The following is a 16,572-nucleotide window of genomic DNA, read 5'->3' as shown; positions in this document are numbered from 1 at the left end:
AATGTCCCCATCAACATTTCTTGGGTCTTGTCTGTCATATCCGAAAATCAGACATAAAACTCCAAATGACTTTCACACCATTCACTGATGTGATAATTTTATTTTATTTTTTTATTTTTTTATTTCACCTTTATTTAACCAGGTAGGCTAGTTGAGAACAAGTTCTCATTTGCAACTGCGACCTGGCCAAGATAAAGCATAGCAGTGTGAGCATACAACAAAGAGTTACACATGGAGTAAACAATTAACAAGTCAATAACACAGTAGAAAACAAAGGGGGGGTCTATATACAATGTGTGCAAAAGGCATGAGGAGGTAGGCAAATAATTACAATTTTGCAGATTAACACTGGAGTGATAAATGATCAGATGGTCATGTACAGGTAGAGATATTGGTGTGCAGAAGAGCAGAAAAGTAAATAAATAAAAACAGTATGGGGATGAGGTAGGTGAAAAGGGTGGGCTATTTACGAATAGACTATGTACAGCTGCAGCGATCGGTTAGCTGCTCAGATAGCTGATGTTTGAAGTTGGTGAGGGAGATAAAAGTAATGAGGATGATGGGTAATTCCACTGGGGGGGGGGGGATTGTTTTCCCTCCGCCCTGTGGCTGACGGACCACGATATTGATGGTGTGTCGATGGGACTGTCACATTGTTCCAGGGTGGTAGTTGTTGAGATGTCAGGGAGACAACTCCTCCCAATGAAAACAGTGCAGTGTGATCTGGGTCCACACTACATTGGCATTGCAAGTCCTGCATGATGTGCCTATTTAAAGTAAGCAGGGCAAGGCAGCTATCACCCTCATCACCACTAATGAGCCGGTGAGATTCCTAATCAGATGTGATCACAGCTCTGCCTGTAAAATGTTTCCCAGATCAGATTGGGGTCATCTGCAGCCTCTCGCTCTGCCTCCATGGGTTAAGGCTGTTGCTCAATGACATGGAAAGGATCAAGGTCAATAGTTCAAATACAATGGGCTTCTTATCTCCGAGAGGCAGGTTATGTTTTCATTGATATTAAGGGGTTTAAAGCGAGCCTCGTGACCTACTTTGTTATGACAATATGGAAATACGAATGAGTATTTGAATTAGATGAAGTTATTTCTTCAAATGGATTCTGAATCACCTAATTGTGGCAGCTTCAGGAGGAGGATTAAACAAGTGACATACACTAGGTTTGCCTGGAGTCTGTACAAAATGTTATTTCTGAAGGAGATCTTGTCACAGAAATACTCTGGGAAAGAACGACCAGTGAAATATCACAGCCCTAGCCCACTGATGTTTGTTGTTGTTGTTGTTGGCGTAGGGCTCTTAATCAGATATAATAATGGCCATGCTGTAACCAAAACAGTCCTTTCTCTATAATTACGCTTGTGAAATCTTAGCATGACAGCCCACACTTTGCTTTAGTGAGCACCGCTTAGAATCTGCGGAAACAAATCACACTGCATCTTACCACAAACAGGTCTCTCCAATGCATCCTGCCAACCTACAGATAAAACACAAACTGCAGAAACAAGGCTTTCCCTTGCTAATTCATTGGCATCATAAACCCATGTTCATTCTGAACTGAAATTTCCTCTGACGTTTCCCACAAACCAAATCACTGGCTTGACACTGACACAAAATAAGAGAAAGTATCTCCAGGCATTTCGTTTGATTGATATCCTCAGTGATAAGACAAGGTGTTAGTGTGCCCCAATTGTCCTATATCAATCAGAAATAACTAACACTGTGAGTAATGACCTTTGTCGTGCATTACTACTGTACATTTGGATTGTCATGCAAATTATCATTGGTATACTATATTACTCGCTGATGAACCCAAGCTTGAAATTACTGTAAGCTTTTATCCAAATGAACACATTCATTTGTATGGTACAGTAAGATACTGTTTATTCTATCACAATGATACACAGTGAATACATTGAAAGCAGTGACGTGTGATACTGTGAATTTTCAGGCAGAGCTACAAATAACCTCTTATGTAATTACTATCTCATTGTGCTGGCGTTTTCATTCACACGATCATCATCTTCTTTACCACAGTATTTTGTGGTATCCTCTGTAAAACAAAAATGTGGCTTGAGTCTCGCACATCAATATACTCCAGAGTTTTGGTTTCTGACACGTGCTGTTGAGAGGATTCTGGCAAAAGATAACAGTCCTGTATTTATGGAAACTGTTATTTTCAACAGATGTCCATTCTTTTCATCAAAGGTTTCATGTTCATATCCATTCCATGAAATCTGATATCCAACTAGAATACCTTCTCTTTACATAACTGAAATGTGGAATAATTTTAAGTATAAAATATTCACAGTACCAGTCAAAAGTTTGGATACACCTACTCATTCCAGGGTTTTTCTTTATTTGTTCTATTTTCTACATTGTAGAATAGCAGAAGACATCAAAACGATGTAGTAACACATATGGAATCATGTAGTAACCAAAAAAGTGTTAAATAAATCAAAATATCTGTTATATTTGAGATTCTCCACCCTTTCCCTTGATGACAGCTTTGCACACTCTTGGCATTATCTCAACCAGCTTCATGAAGTAGTCACCTGGAATGTATTTCAATTAACAGATGGGCCTTGTTAAAAGTTAATTTGTGGAATGTATTTCCTTCAAAATGTTTGAGCCTATTAGTTGTGTTGTGACAAGGTAGGGGTGGTATACAGAAGATAGCTCTATTTGCATAAAAAACAACTCCATATTATGGCAAGACCAGGTCAAATAAGCAAAGAGAAAGGACAGTCCATCATTACATGAAGGACAGTCCATCAAGACATGAAGGTCAGTCAATGCAGAACATTTCAAGAACTTTGAACGTTTCTTCAAGTGCAGTCACAAAAACCATCAAGTGCTATGATGAAACTGGCTCTCATGAGGACCGCCACAGGAAAGGAAGACCCAAAGTTACCTCTGCTGCAGAGGATAAGTTCATTAGAGTTACAAGTCTCAGAAATTGCAGCCCAAATAAATGCTTCACAGAGTTCAAGTAACAAACACATCTCAACATCAACTGTTCAGAGGAGACTGTGAATCAGGCCTTCATGGTCGAATTGCTGCAAAGAAACCACTATTAAGGGACACCAATAAGAAAAAGATACTTGCTTGGGCCAAGAAACACGCGCAATGGACATTAGACCAGAGGAATTCTATCCTTTGATCTGATGAGTCCAAATTTGAGATTTTTTGGTTCCAACCTCTGTGTCTTTGTGAGACGCAGAGTATGTTTGGTTCCCACTGTGAAGCATGGAGGACTTTGCTGGTGACACTGTCTGTGATTTATTTAGAAGTCAAAGCACAACCAGCATGGCTACCACAGCATTCTGCAACGATACGCCATCCTATCTGGTTTGCGCTTAGTGGGACTATAATTTGTTTTTCAACAGGACAATGACCCAAAACACACCTCCAGGCTGTGTAAGGGCAATATTGAACAAGAAGGAGAGTGATGGTGTGCTGCATCAGATAACCTGGCTTCCACAATCACCCGACCTCAACCAAATTGGGATGGTTGTGGATGAGTTGGACCGCAGAGTGAAGGAAAAGCAGCCAGCAAGTGCTCAGCATATGTGGGAACTCCTTCAAGACTGTTGGAAAAGCATTCCTCATGAAGCTGGTTGAGAGAATGCCAAGAGTGTGCAAACCTGTCTTCAGGGCAAAGGGTAGCTACTTTGAAGAATCTAAAATAGAAAATATAGTTTGATTTGTTTAACACTTTTTGGTTACTACATGATTCCATATGTGTTATTTCATAGTTTTGATGTCTTCACTATTATTCTTCAATGTAGAAAATAGTAAAAAATTAAGAAAAACCTTTGAATGAGTAGGTGTGTCCAAACTTTTTACTGGTACTGTACATATAGCAGAATATGTATTTTTCTATTTAATATGACATGTTAGAATGAAACCTTTAGCCAGTAATATAAATTGCTTAATTATTTCTGCCTGCTTCATTGTGATCTAGTTTGGTGGTTCCTATTCAAATCAAATGTATTTATATAGCCCTTCTACATCAGCTGATACCTCAAAGTGCTGTACAGAAACCCAGCCTAAAACCCCAAACAGCAAGCAATGCAGGTGTAGAAGCACGGTGGCTAGGAAAAACTCCCTAGAAAGGCCAAAACCTAGGAAGAAACCTAGAGAGGAACCAGGCTATGAGGGGTGGCCAGTCCTCTTCTGGCTGTGCCGGGTGGAGATTATAACAGAACATGGCCAAGATGTTCAAATGTTCATAAATGACCAGCATGGTCAAATAATAATAATCACAGTAGTTGTTGAGGGTGCAGTAAGTCAGCACCTCAGGAGTAAATGTCAGTTGGCTTTTCATAGCCAATCATTAAGAGTATCTCTACCACTCCTGCTGTCTCTAGAGAGTTGAAAACAGCAGGTCTGGGACAGGTAGCACATCCGGTGAACAGGTCAGTATTCCATAGCCGCAGGCAGAACAGTTGAAACTGGAGCAGCAGCACGGCCAGGTGGACTGTGAACAGCAAGGAGTCATCATGCCAGGTAGTCCTGAGGCATGGTCCTAGGGCTCAGGTCCTCAGAGAGAATTAGAGAGAGCATACTTAAATTCACACAGGACACCGGATAAGACAGGAGAAGTACTCCAGTTATAACAAACTGACCCTAGCCCCCCGACACATAAACTACTGCAGCATAATTAAATTAGCTAAATGCGCTGTATGGGCAAAATGTAATATAATTTTGTACAAATGTAGAAGAGCATTAGCAGAGACCTTGGAAGCAACATAACATCAAGACAGACTGTACACTCTTAGAAAAAAGGTTATACCTAAAACCTAAAAGGGTTTTACGCAGTGGCGAACCATGGCTATTGGACGTAGGCCTTCAGTGTGGGAAAAAAAATCTTCCAACACGTAATACCAAACAAAACTAAAAAAATCTACACAAAGCAAGTAGGTCCCAATCATAAGAATACAAAAACAGCCATTGGCTAGGGCCTCAGAAGCTACAGTGCCTTCAAATAGTATTGACCTTTTCCACATTTTGTTATGTTACAGCCTGAATTAAGGCATTTATTACGTTGAGATTTTGTGTCACTGGCCTACACACAATGCCCCATAATGTCAAAGTGTAATTGTGTTTTTAAACATTTTTGCTAATTAATAAAAAATGTCTTGAGTCAATAAGTTTTCAACCCCTTTGTTATGGCAAGTCTAAATAATTTCCGGAGAAAAGATTTGATTAACAAGTCACATAATAAGCTGCATGGACTCACTCTGTGTGCAATAATAGTGTTTAACATGATTTTTGAATGACTACCTCATCTCTGTACCCCACACATACAATTATCTGTAAGATCCCTCAGTTGAGCAGTGAATTTCAAACACAGATTCAACCACAAAGACCAGGGATGTTTTCCAATGCCTTGCAAAGAAGGGCACCTATTGGTAAATGGGCAAAAAAAGCAGACATTGAATATCCCTTTGAGCATGGTGACGCTTGAAAACCTATTGCAAGGCTTGAAAATGTCTGTCTAGCAATATTTGAGCAATTATTAGTACATTTGCAAAAAATATGTTTTCATTTTGTCACTATGGGTTATTGTGTGTAGATGGGTGAGAGAGAAAAATCAGGCTGTAACACAACAAATTGTGGAACAAGTCAAGGTGTATCAATACTTTCTGAAGACACTGTCGATAGAAGGCATCCTACATTCAACTTTATTAGGACAGGATTTCTGAGTGACAGTGGAATCAACCAATCACAGTTTGACTTATGGGTGGGACCGTTTTTACAAAAACGTATGGAATCGTCTGCCTTCCAGAAGGCCGACAGGTCAGTGCGCAATAGCGAGTAGCAGTTTTCTCACGGTCTAGCTAGCTAGCGGCTGCAGTAGGCCACAATACCACGTCTGCGGAGTTTTTGGAGTGAACCTCCGACTCCTTCAAGTCACTTCTTTTATCTCCCCGGAGACCATCAAAGAAAAATCCTGATTGGATCTTTTTTTTCTTCTCTTCTGTGTTAACCCTTTCCTTTCCAACACAAACTAAAGAGATTAAATCTGAATATCATTGAAAATAATAATATTATTAGAATATCATTGAAATATTATTGAAAAGATAAATCCTTAGGCCTCACTGTTCCCAACTGGGCTATCCCCATGAGAGAACCCCTTGAAGAACCATTTTGGGTTCCATGTAGAACCCTTTCCACAGAGGGTTAAACTTGGAACCCAAAAGGGTTCTTCAAAGGGTTCTGCCACAGGGATATCTGACATCTAATAATATTGTAATACAGTTTTTCTCAATTGCTAAAACACAATTTCTGAAACCTTGCTCCATTTCCTGAAAACATTAAACACAAAACCTCATCTTCAAGCACTATTTACATAACCTCTGACTCCTCTCGCAAAATGAAACATTCACCTCAAAACAGTTTTACCTGTGTTCAAAATCAAACACTGCTCTCAAATCATAAACAATGTGATCAAAATGATATACACTCTCAAGCAGTCAGTAAACAATACACCGAAAAATAGAAAACACATTGTTCAAAACATACAATTCTCAGGGAGAAGTCAATTTTTAATCTAAAAAAATATTCATATTTTTCCATCGTTCTATCATAGTAGCTCAAAATTGATCAGAAAATACTACTCTGCTTTGCTCTTCGCAATTTAGTTTTTTGTTCTTCCTCCTCCTTGTTCCCCTATTTTTACAGTACTGTACCCTGCATCTCACACACTTGTCCTTTGTCTCTGTGATACTGTAATTCTTGTTCTTTGTTGATATGAACCTGCAACCAGTCAAAATCTATTGAGCAGTCAGTACTGTTAATAAATGGAAAGCACAATGTTCAGGGCCATACAATTTGTCCATTGTACAGTATACAGCCTACAATGCACTGTACTACAGTATACAATACTAAAAGGGACAAAAATCAAAGGAGTAAACGTGATCAATGTGCTTCTTGTCTTTGGGCTGGGTCAGGCCAGAGCACTTTGTCAACATCACAAGCAATATTGTCCCTCCTGAGGCAACGGGGGAAGAAGCTTCTTGTGTGCCGTATCCAGCCCTGACATGATTCCTCACCTATATCACCACAGGCTAAATCCATGGCTTGCAGCAGATTTACTCTGGTGTATGGTTGTCTATCATACACTTTCCATCTCCAAGAGGAGAAAAATTCCTCAATCGGATTCAGGAAAAGCGAGTATGGAGGGAGGTACAAGTTCATAAACTGCCCATTGATGTTAAACCATTCCCTTAGCTGAGCACCTCGGTGGAAACTGACATTGTCCCACACTAACACATAGGTGGGAATGGGATTCTCATTTAGCTCTGTCACTGCTGCTCTTGAACCTGCTGCTCAAATAAAATATCTCTTAGATTGGCAATAAATCTTAGAAGGTGCTGTGTGTTATATGGCCCGAGTGTAACATGGTGATGTAGAACACCATGGTTGCTGATAGCAGCACAGATTGTGACATTACCACCTCGTTGACCAGGGACTTCAACAATGGCCCGCTGTCGAATCATGTTCAAAGATGAACTCATGGGGTCTGTCCAAGGATTCCAAGTCAAATATTGTCTGTGTAGAAATTCAATATACTGTATGTAGGATTTTGTAAGATGTACAGAGACAGTGCTATACTGTAGAGTACAATTAGGCTTCTGATTCACATACCTTGTATGTACTGAAGAGTAATGTCATTCACATAGTATGTGTTAGTACTGTAGACAATCTGGATTACAGTAAATGTTTCTGAATGTACACTTACTTGCACATACTAAGCTCGCAGTTCTTTCACCCTTGGTGAGTTGCGCTCAAAAGGTACTCTGTGTACTTGTTTCATTCGCATCCTGTTACGATGGAGGACACGGTCAATTGTGGAAATGCTCACACTGTCGATTCCCTGGAAGTGTGTGTTGTCTTGTATCACTCGTTCCTGGATTTCTCTGAGTCGTATTGCATTATCTTGAAGGACCATGTCAACTATAACGGCCTATTGCTTCCGAGTGAATATAGCTGTCCTTCCACCTGCATGTGGCAGCCTTGCAATTCTACAAAAAGTAGTTGTGCAGTTCCAAAACATATTCATGCAGTACAATACATACAGTGATTAACTTTACACATGTCTATTGAAACAGCTGCATATAGTGTAGTACAGTAAATTTGCAATTACAAAAAGACAGTAGTATCCTATACCTGTTCTCTTCTCTGAATGTCCTTATTATGGTGGACACAGAAAATCGGCTCAAATTGGGTTGCACTCTAAGTCCTGCTTCCCTCTTTGTCAGTCCATGGACAAGAACATGGTCTTTAACTGTTGCTCGAATTTCATCAGATATTTCCACTCTTTGTCTTCCTCTTCCTCTTCCTCCTCCTCTTCCTCTTTCTTGCCCTCCTCCTCCTCGTCGCCCACCTCGCATACGCACTCGTCCTCGTCCTCTCACGTTGTTTCTTCTATCCATTCTCAGACTTTCTCCTTCCCACCTTCAACAACCTGTTTGCTCTCTGAACTGGCTTATATTGGTTGTGTCGTGCCATTTGAAACAGGTTAAATCAATTTGAGTGGTTGTGTTCAATCAATGACATGTATTCTCTTTTTGTATTTGATTGTTGCCACTTGTGTTTACCAGTATGGATGACATGTGCATTAGAGTGCAGAATGTGTTTTGAGAATGAGAATGTGTTTTGAGTTTTCCTGAAAAGTCTAAGTGAGATCTGCAAATTGTGTTTTACCATGTGAAATGGTTTAAGGTATTGACAACAGACTGCATAATTAGGTAAATGAGTCCAGGCAACTGGGAACTTTGTTCAGCCAATGAGTTTTAGTGTTTTAGCAATTGAGAAAAACTGTAATATGCTATTTAGCAGACGCTATTATCCAAAGCGATTTACAGTCACACGTGCATACATTATACATAATGTATGGGTAGTCCTGGGAATCAAACCCACGATTCTGGCGTTACCACTGCCATGCTATACCAACTGAGCTACAAAGTGTAGGCTGCTCCATCTTTGTGATGGAATGATGGTGGACCACAGAGAAGAAGCAGGAAATCAGCCCTAAGGCGCATCCAACTTCCTGCTGGAATCATCGTCATGGTGATGGCTCGTGGTTCGTCACACTGTTGGGTCACCGGGGAGACGGGATTCCAGCTGGTCCCACAGTGTTGAGTCCAGTGGGACCAGGGGAGACAGAGACAGATTCAGGATGCGGTCATGTTTCCAGCATTCCCATCCCATCTGTAAACACAGTCTCCAATAACTCCGTGACTGCACCAGTGAGGGGCCTGAGAGAGAGAGATTGAGAGCGCGAGAGAGAGAGAGAGGTGAATGGTGTATGATGACAAAGTGTACTAGCAACAGACCCAAACAAAGAAAAAGTCAGACTGTTACTGTGTTCGAATACTCATACTAACTGCACTAACCATACTATTTGTGACGTAAATTGAGTATATAGTATGCTTATTGGTCATAGTATGGATATAGTTAGTATGCCAAAAGTTCCCGGATGTCGTACTAAATTCGCCAAAATATGAAGTATACACGCAGAGGACACTATTTCTGTACTTTAGGGCCCATAATGCAATTCTTCAGGAAATGGGCATGGCTTCACATTGTTTTCAGATTTGAAGAAAATGGCGGAAAATATGCAGCCGAAGTCCGACGAGAGCAGATACAAATTCATTGCTTTAACTAATTATGACAAATGTTAAGCAATGTAATAAAGTAATGACTTTTCAAACAAGTTACCTTCCAGGTTACGTTGGCTGACAATTTGTTAGCTACACTGTCCTTACGAACCACATAGCATATCATTACAGCAGTATGTACCGATATGTTGTTAGCTAGCTACTTATACATCAAACTTTCCACTATATTAACTATAGGCTAACTATCCAACAATTATTGACTTGATTATTCCCATCATTCTTAGCTTAGCTAAATAGTATAGTCGTTGTGCGTTCTCAATGCACTCTCGTCTGAGAGTACCAGAGCGCAGAATAATGAATTTATGAGAGCTCCACACCCGTTGAATATGGCCGATGTCAGTACACTTCGACAAAAAAGCGTAATTAAATTGTTGCCAGCAGCACAGTTACAGCCACCAATGCCCTGGATAATATTAAAACTGCCTAACCAGCTCTGCTAGGGCGAGTAAAATGGTCAGAGTGGTCTCATTTGTGTCTGGAAGTAGCTAGCAAGTTAGCCAGTTAGCTTGGGTGCTTGACTGCCATTGTAAAGTCAGAACGCTCAAATCAACCCTACTCCTTGTGTGATAATGTTGCATTAGGAGGTAGGTGAAAGAGTCAGGCGCAGGAGAGCAGAGATGTCTGAGAAACGTACTTTAATTGGCAAGTCCACCAACACCGGTATGTTACAATCAAAAAAGTAAAGCGCACTCGACAACAGAGAATCCGTACAGACGCATGGAGGAACAACAAAGCTCCGACAATAACACTCTTAAAAATCTGTGAAAACAAGAAATAGGGCATAACCTCACCGAGCTACATCACAATAAAATAATAATCCCGCACAAACCTAGGCAGGCAACAGGGTAAATATATACACACAGAAATGAAGGCAAATGAAACCATGTGTGAAAAGAACCAAAAACAAAACAAACAGAAAAGGAAAAAGGGATCGGTGATGGCTAGTAGACCTGCTACTCCGACCCGCAGAGCAAGGAAAGGAACTACCTTTGGTGGAAGTCGTGACACCTTGGCCAAAACGTCCAGTGTGCACTCCGAGAGCGGAACGCTCTGAATTTACAAGTGAACACACCCGAAGTCGTAAAATGTTTAACTGATCATTTGTTATGTTAACTACCTAGCAAGAGGTTGCATAGCAACAGCATCAACTTCCGGTTGACAGGTGAAGCGCTAGTACGCTCAACGGAAAGGGTACTATTCGTTTACAGTATACTAAAATGAAATAATAGTATATAGTATGTAGTGTATACTCATTAAGTATGTAGTATACCGTATGTCAGTAAGGGTATTCGAACACAACTTGTGTTTTACTGGTGAGACATAAGGTTTGCTTTGGATGTTGTGCTGGCTCGTATGGCTAATTGTATGTCAAAAGTGAATGTGAAATGTAAACCCCTCTAAGTCCACTTGACAATCTCTTCAGCACACAGTACAGGCTTGGAGATGGGAATGACCTCTTAGTGATGCTGTAATTACTTCCTGCCTGGCATCATGCACTGCATGGCCTTAATAAAGAGTGACTGCCTTTAAAAGCAACAAATCCCTTTGAAAACGGCCTATGTGGCATTGATATGAGTCAGAAACAGTTATTCTAGTCTCAAAATTGACTACAAAGTGTACATAGGATCATTTTGGTCATAAAGTCAGTCTGGTCTAAATCAGAGTTTAGGTTTTGATTTGATGATGTCCATTTGCCCACTAACATGTGGTGAACAGCTACAGTGATTGCGTTCTATCCAATAGCATAGACCTTGAGACAGACCTGCCCAGCAACTCCGACTTTGTTGACAGACAACATTTAGCAAATTTTTTTACTTGAGAAATACTGCACCAAAAACACCTTAGATGTAAAATTGTGCAACTAAAACATCCACTGCAAAAACATCAAAATGTATTACAGATTTCTTGAGTTATCTTACATTCATTCTGGGGATTTTGAGGAAGTGAAATAGGCTACAGTGTCTCATGGGGGACAAACATCATTAACCAAATGTGGAGTCAGTCAGGAAACACCTCCAAGACTCCAAGCTAAATAAAGGTTAAATCAATTTTTAATTGTTGAACGAGACTGAAATCTCGTTCAACAGAATAACACATGCCAATTGGCTCTTTAAGTACTATTGACAACGTATTGAGAAACATGCATAAATCTGTCTTCTCACATTTTGAAATACAGTGGTGATTTTACAACGCAATTGCACGGTGATGTTTAAATCATCTTTCTTTCATCTTGAGTAAATTGGTGTGATTGATGGGTCTTGCAGTAATGGGGGACTTCAGGAAGGAGAGAACAGTGTTGGAGAGAACAGAGAACATGTAGTACCATTGGTTATGACTGTGATTGGCTGGCGGCTGCAGAGATGGGGTATCAGTGAACATAATCGACTTAAAAACAAACAACCAAAATCCTCTGCACATATTTGAGTGTTTGGCACAAACTTAATCAAATGTCATTGTCTAACAAACAGAATATTTTTCAAGAGCTTCAATCTATTAACAGATCTGTGGGTAATTGCTTGTTTTTGTTTGCCTTAATTACGTGTTTGATTGTCTAGTACTTGTTTTCGTAAACTATGGGTTGGGAACCAAAGTGGGCCCAGAGCATGTGAGAGGTGGGCCGTGAGTTATGAGAATACATCCAAAAACACAATTATTCTTCTTCATTTTGGTAGTTGCAGTGCGATTTGGGTCATGGAAACATTGGTCAATTTCTCATTTGGGTTTTGAGCAGAATTGATTTTTTAACCCCCTGTTCTAGTAAAATCATAAATGATACCCAAAACTCACCACTGTAAAATCCACAGGAATTCTGCCCCAAAAACAATGTGTCAGAATGGGTTTCACTTGGGAACTTCCGCCCTGTTGATCTGTGATTATTGTATGGCAATGAATATGAAGAGGCCTATGAGGATGTGGCCCAGTGATGGGCCTGCGAATGCAAGGCGTCCAGACACCAAGACAGAGACTAGGGTTGCATAATTCTGCATTGAACAAGGGACCATTTTCCCACACAATCTAAACAAACATAATGTTGCAAAAATAAACACAGATTGGTAAAAAAAAAAAACGTGTATATGAACATAAGATCTGTCTATTTGTCTTCCATCAACATATCATATGTACCAGCATCCACTGTGGAGGGCATTGTCTCTGTGCTAGACAGGCATAAAACAGACCATTCCTATCGCGTCACTCTTAAAATATACTCGTATATACAAATATATACAAATGTATGAAGCAACGAATAACTCTAAAGGTGTATTATTAACTTCTAGAACTTACTTGCTTATAATGTTGTCCCTAAACTAGATGATGAAAAGAAAACAACACTTATGTTTTATAAGTGTTGATGTACCACAATTGGCCTTTACAGCAAGTACACAGCTGTTGCTGAAGAACCATTTAAAATTGATAAAGGAAAAGACACAAGAGCGCCACCTAGTGTACAACGATGTACACCTTTCTGCATTATCCAGCTTCTGCCTGATAGTCAGCATCATCATCATCATCTTTACCGACACAGCTGTTGCCACACAATAAATCCAGGGAGAAGACGTTTTTAAATATCCCTCAAATCTGTCAAAACTATTAAATGAAATCACACACTAAATAATTGTCTAATGCTTCTGTGGTTATACAACTGTGGCATATCCAATGTTTTGGTCAGTGTTTCTCAGGGGACCTTAATTAGTGGAGACATGCAGAAAGTATAAAAGCATGGAAAAGTCTAAGTGGAATCCTTGGGATGTCCCAACTCTGATCATCACCCCATTGAAGTTGAAATTGAAAACGGTTAAATGTCCAATGCAGCTGTTTTTATGTCAACATCATATCATTTCTGGGTAACAATTAAGTACCTTACTATGATAGTTTTTTACTAAAATGGTCAAAAATAAACAAAAATAGCTTCTTTAATTGCAAAGAGAAATTTCTCAATAAATAATTTTCTAGGACTGTCTGGGAGTGGTCTAAGTCGGGAGGGGAAAACTGAAAACTAGCTATTATTGGCATAGAGGTATCGAATTCTCTTTCTTATTGGTCTATTAGCTAATTTACTGACTGGTGATGTCACCAGGCAGGCCAAAACTCCACCCCACCAAAACAGGCAGACATTTCAGGCAGCCTTTTCAAACAGCTCTTACACTAAAAGGGCATTATCAAAGATTTGGCATGGGTTCTCAGATTCTCAAAGGTTCTACAGCTGCACCATCGAGAGCATCCTGATTGGTTGCATCACTGCCTGGTATGGCAGCTGCTCGGCCTCCGACCGCAAGGCACTACAGAGGGTTGTGCGAATGACTCAGTACATCACTGGGGCCAAGCTTCCTGCCATCCAGGACCTCTATACCAGGCGGTGTCAGAGGAAGGCCCTAAAAATTGTCAAAGACTCCAGCCACCAGGGTCATAGACTGTTCTCTCTGCTACCGCACGGTAAGCGGTATCGGAGCGCCAAGTCTAGGTCTAAGAGGCTTCTAATCAGCTTCTACCCCCAAGCCATAAGACTCCTGAACACCTAATTTGCATTGCCCCCCCTCTTTTATACCGTTGCTACTCTCTGTTGTTATTCTCTATACATAGTCACTTTAATAACTCTACCTTCATGTACATATTACCTCAACTAACCGGTGCCCCCACACATTGACTCTGTACAGGTACCCCCCTGTATATAGTCTCGCTATTATTATTTTACTGCTGCTCTTTAATTACTTGTTACTTTTGTTTCTTATTTTTATCCTTTTTTTTAACTGCATTGTTGGTTAGGGGCCCATAAGAAAGCATTTCACTGTAAGATCTACACCTGTTGTATTCAGCGCATGTGACTAATACAATTTGATTTGATTGTCTTTTTTCACAATTTCACAGTATTATTCCATCCTCATAGTGGTATATATAAAACACAGGACAAATCACGTTTATGACGCTATGACGTTAAAGCTGAAATATTCACATTTTTGGGCAACCCGACCAAATTCACATAGAAATGTGAGTTATAAATGTGTCATTCTCATAGAAAGCAAGTCTAACAAGCGCTATATCTGTTCTATGTGCGCTGTTTTTATGCTTCTGTTTTTAAGTTTAGTTATTGCATCTTTTACTTTAGGTTTTTCTACACCAGCTTCAAACAACTGAAAATACAATATTTTTGGTTATGGAAAATATATTTCACAGAAGTTCAGATGTTACAATGATTATCTACGCAAACCTGCTTGTTTGGTCACATAAACTGAAATAAGGGTAACTATTTGAATTTGAGCATTGAGGAAATGGAGGGGCGATTTCTGTATATTGCACCTTTAAGGTAAGGGTTAAGGTTAGGGTTAGGTAAGGGTTATGGTTGATTTTGGCGATCAGTGGCGATTTGGCGGTCAGTGGCGATTTTAACACGTAAATCTTGATGGGGCAAACTTAAAAATCTATATTTTTAGATGCATGCCAGTAAAGCCACTACACAGTACAACACCAAACAATACATGAATTGCACTATAACGGTGACAAACGGTGCCCACAAACTGGTAGTGCCTACAGAAAGATGTCCCAACAGCAGAGCTTTCTTTTCAGCACCATGAAGTGAATCCTTACCACCGCTACACCTGGCTATCAGTAGAGACTCATTCATTCAGCCTCATTTACTGCCTTAAAAAAACATAGCTGATATGGCTGACTTGCTTAAACAAATCAAATCAAATCAAATTTTATTTGTCACATACACATGGTTAGCAGATGTTAATGCGAGTGTAGCGAAATGCTTGTGCTTCTAGTTCCGACAATGCAGTAATAACCAACAAGTAATCTAACTAACAATTCCAAAACTACTGTCTTATACACAGTGTAAGGGGATAAAGAATATGTACATAGAGATATATGAATGAGTGATGGTACAGAGCAGCATAGGCAAGATACAGTAGATGGTATCGAGTACAGTATATACATATGAGATGAGTATGTAAACAAAGTGGCATAGTTAAAATGGCTAGTGATACATGTATTTACATAAGGATGCAGTAGATGATATAGAGTACAGTATATACGTATACATAGATGAATAATGTAGGGTATGTAAACATTATATTAGGTAGCATTGTTTAAAGTGGCTAGTGATATATTTTACATCATTTCCCATCAATTCCCATTATTAAAGTGGCTGGAGTTGAGTCAGTGTGTTGGCAGCAGCCACTCAATGTTAGTGGTGGCTGTTTAACAGTCTGATGGCCTTGAGATAGAAGCTGTTTTTCAGTCTCTCGGTCCCAGCTTTGATGCACCTGTACTGACCTCGCCTTCTGGATGATAGCGGGGTGAACAGGCAGTGGCTCGGGTGGTTGTTGTCCTTGATGATCTTTATGGCCTTCCTGTAACATCGGGTGGTGTAGCTGTCCTGGAGGGCAGGTAGTTTGCCACCGGTGATGCGTTGTGCAGACCTCACTACCCTCTGGAGAGCCTTACGGTTGTGGGCGGAGCAGTTGCCGTACCAGGCGGTGATACAGCCCGCCAGGATGCTCTCGATTGTGCATCTGTGAGTGCTTTTGGTGACAAGCTGAATTTCTTCAGCCTCCTGAGGTTGAAGAGGCGCTGCTGCGCCTTCTTCACGATGCTGTCTGTGTGAGTGGACCAATTCAGTTTGTCTGTGATGTGTATTTCTACTGACAATTGAAATGTACAAACTATGGCATGAGGGAATGATGAGCGGATAAGAGGCAGTCAGTAATTATGATTACGACAATGAGCGAGCTAAGACGGACGTAGTCAATATAACTATTTCTTCAGGACACTTTTGAAATGTACAGCGACAGAATTCAGAACATGGGACATTCTTACAGTATTCTCCTTTACACCAAGTCAGAATCCTAGGATAAATAAAGGGGGCATATA

Source organism: Oncorhynchus kisutch, linkage group LG15 (genome assembly GCF_002021735.2).
Source record: "Oncorhynchus kisutch isolate 150728-3 linkage group LG15, Okis_V2, whole genome shotgun sequence".
Classification (NCBI taxonomy): Eukaryota; Metazoa; Chordata; class Actinopteri; order Salmoniformes; family Salmonidae; genus Oncorhynchus; species Oncorhynchus kisutch.
This window is presented reverse-complemented; position numbering follows the sequence as displayed.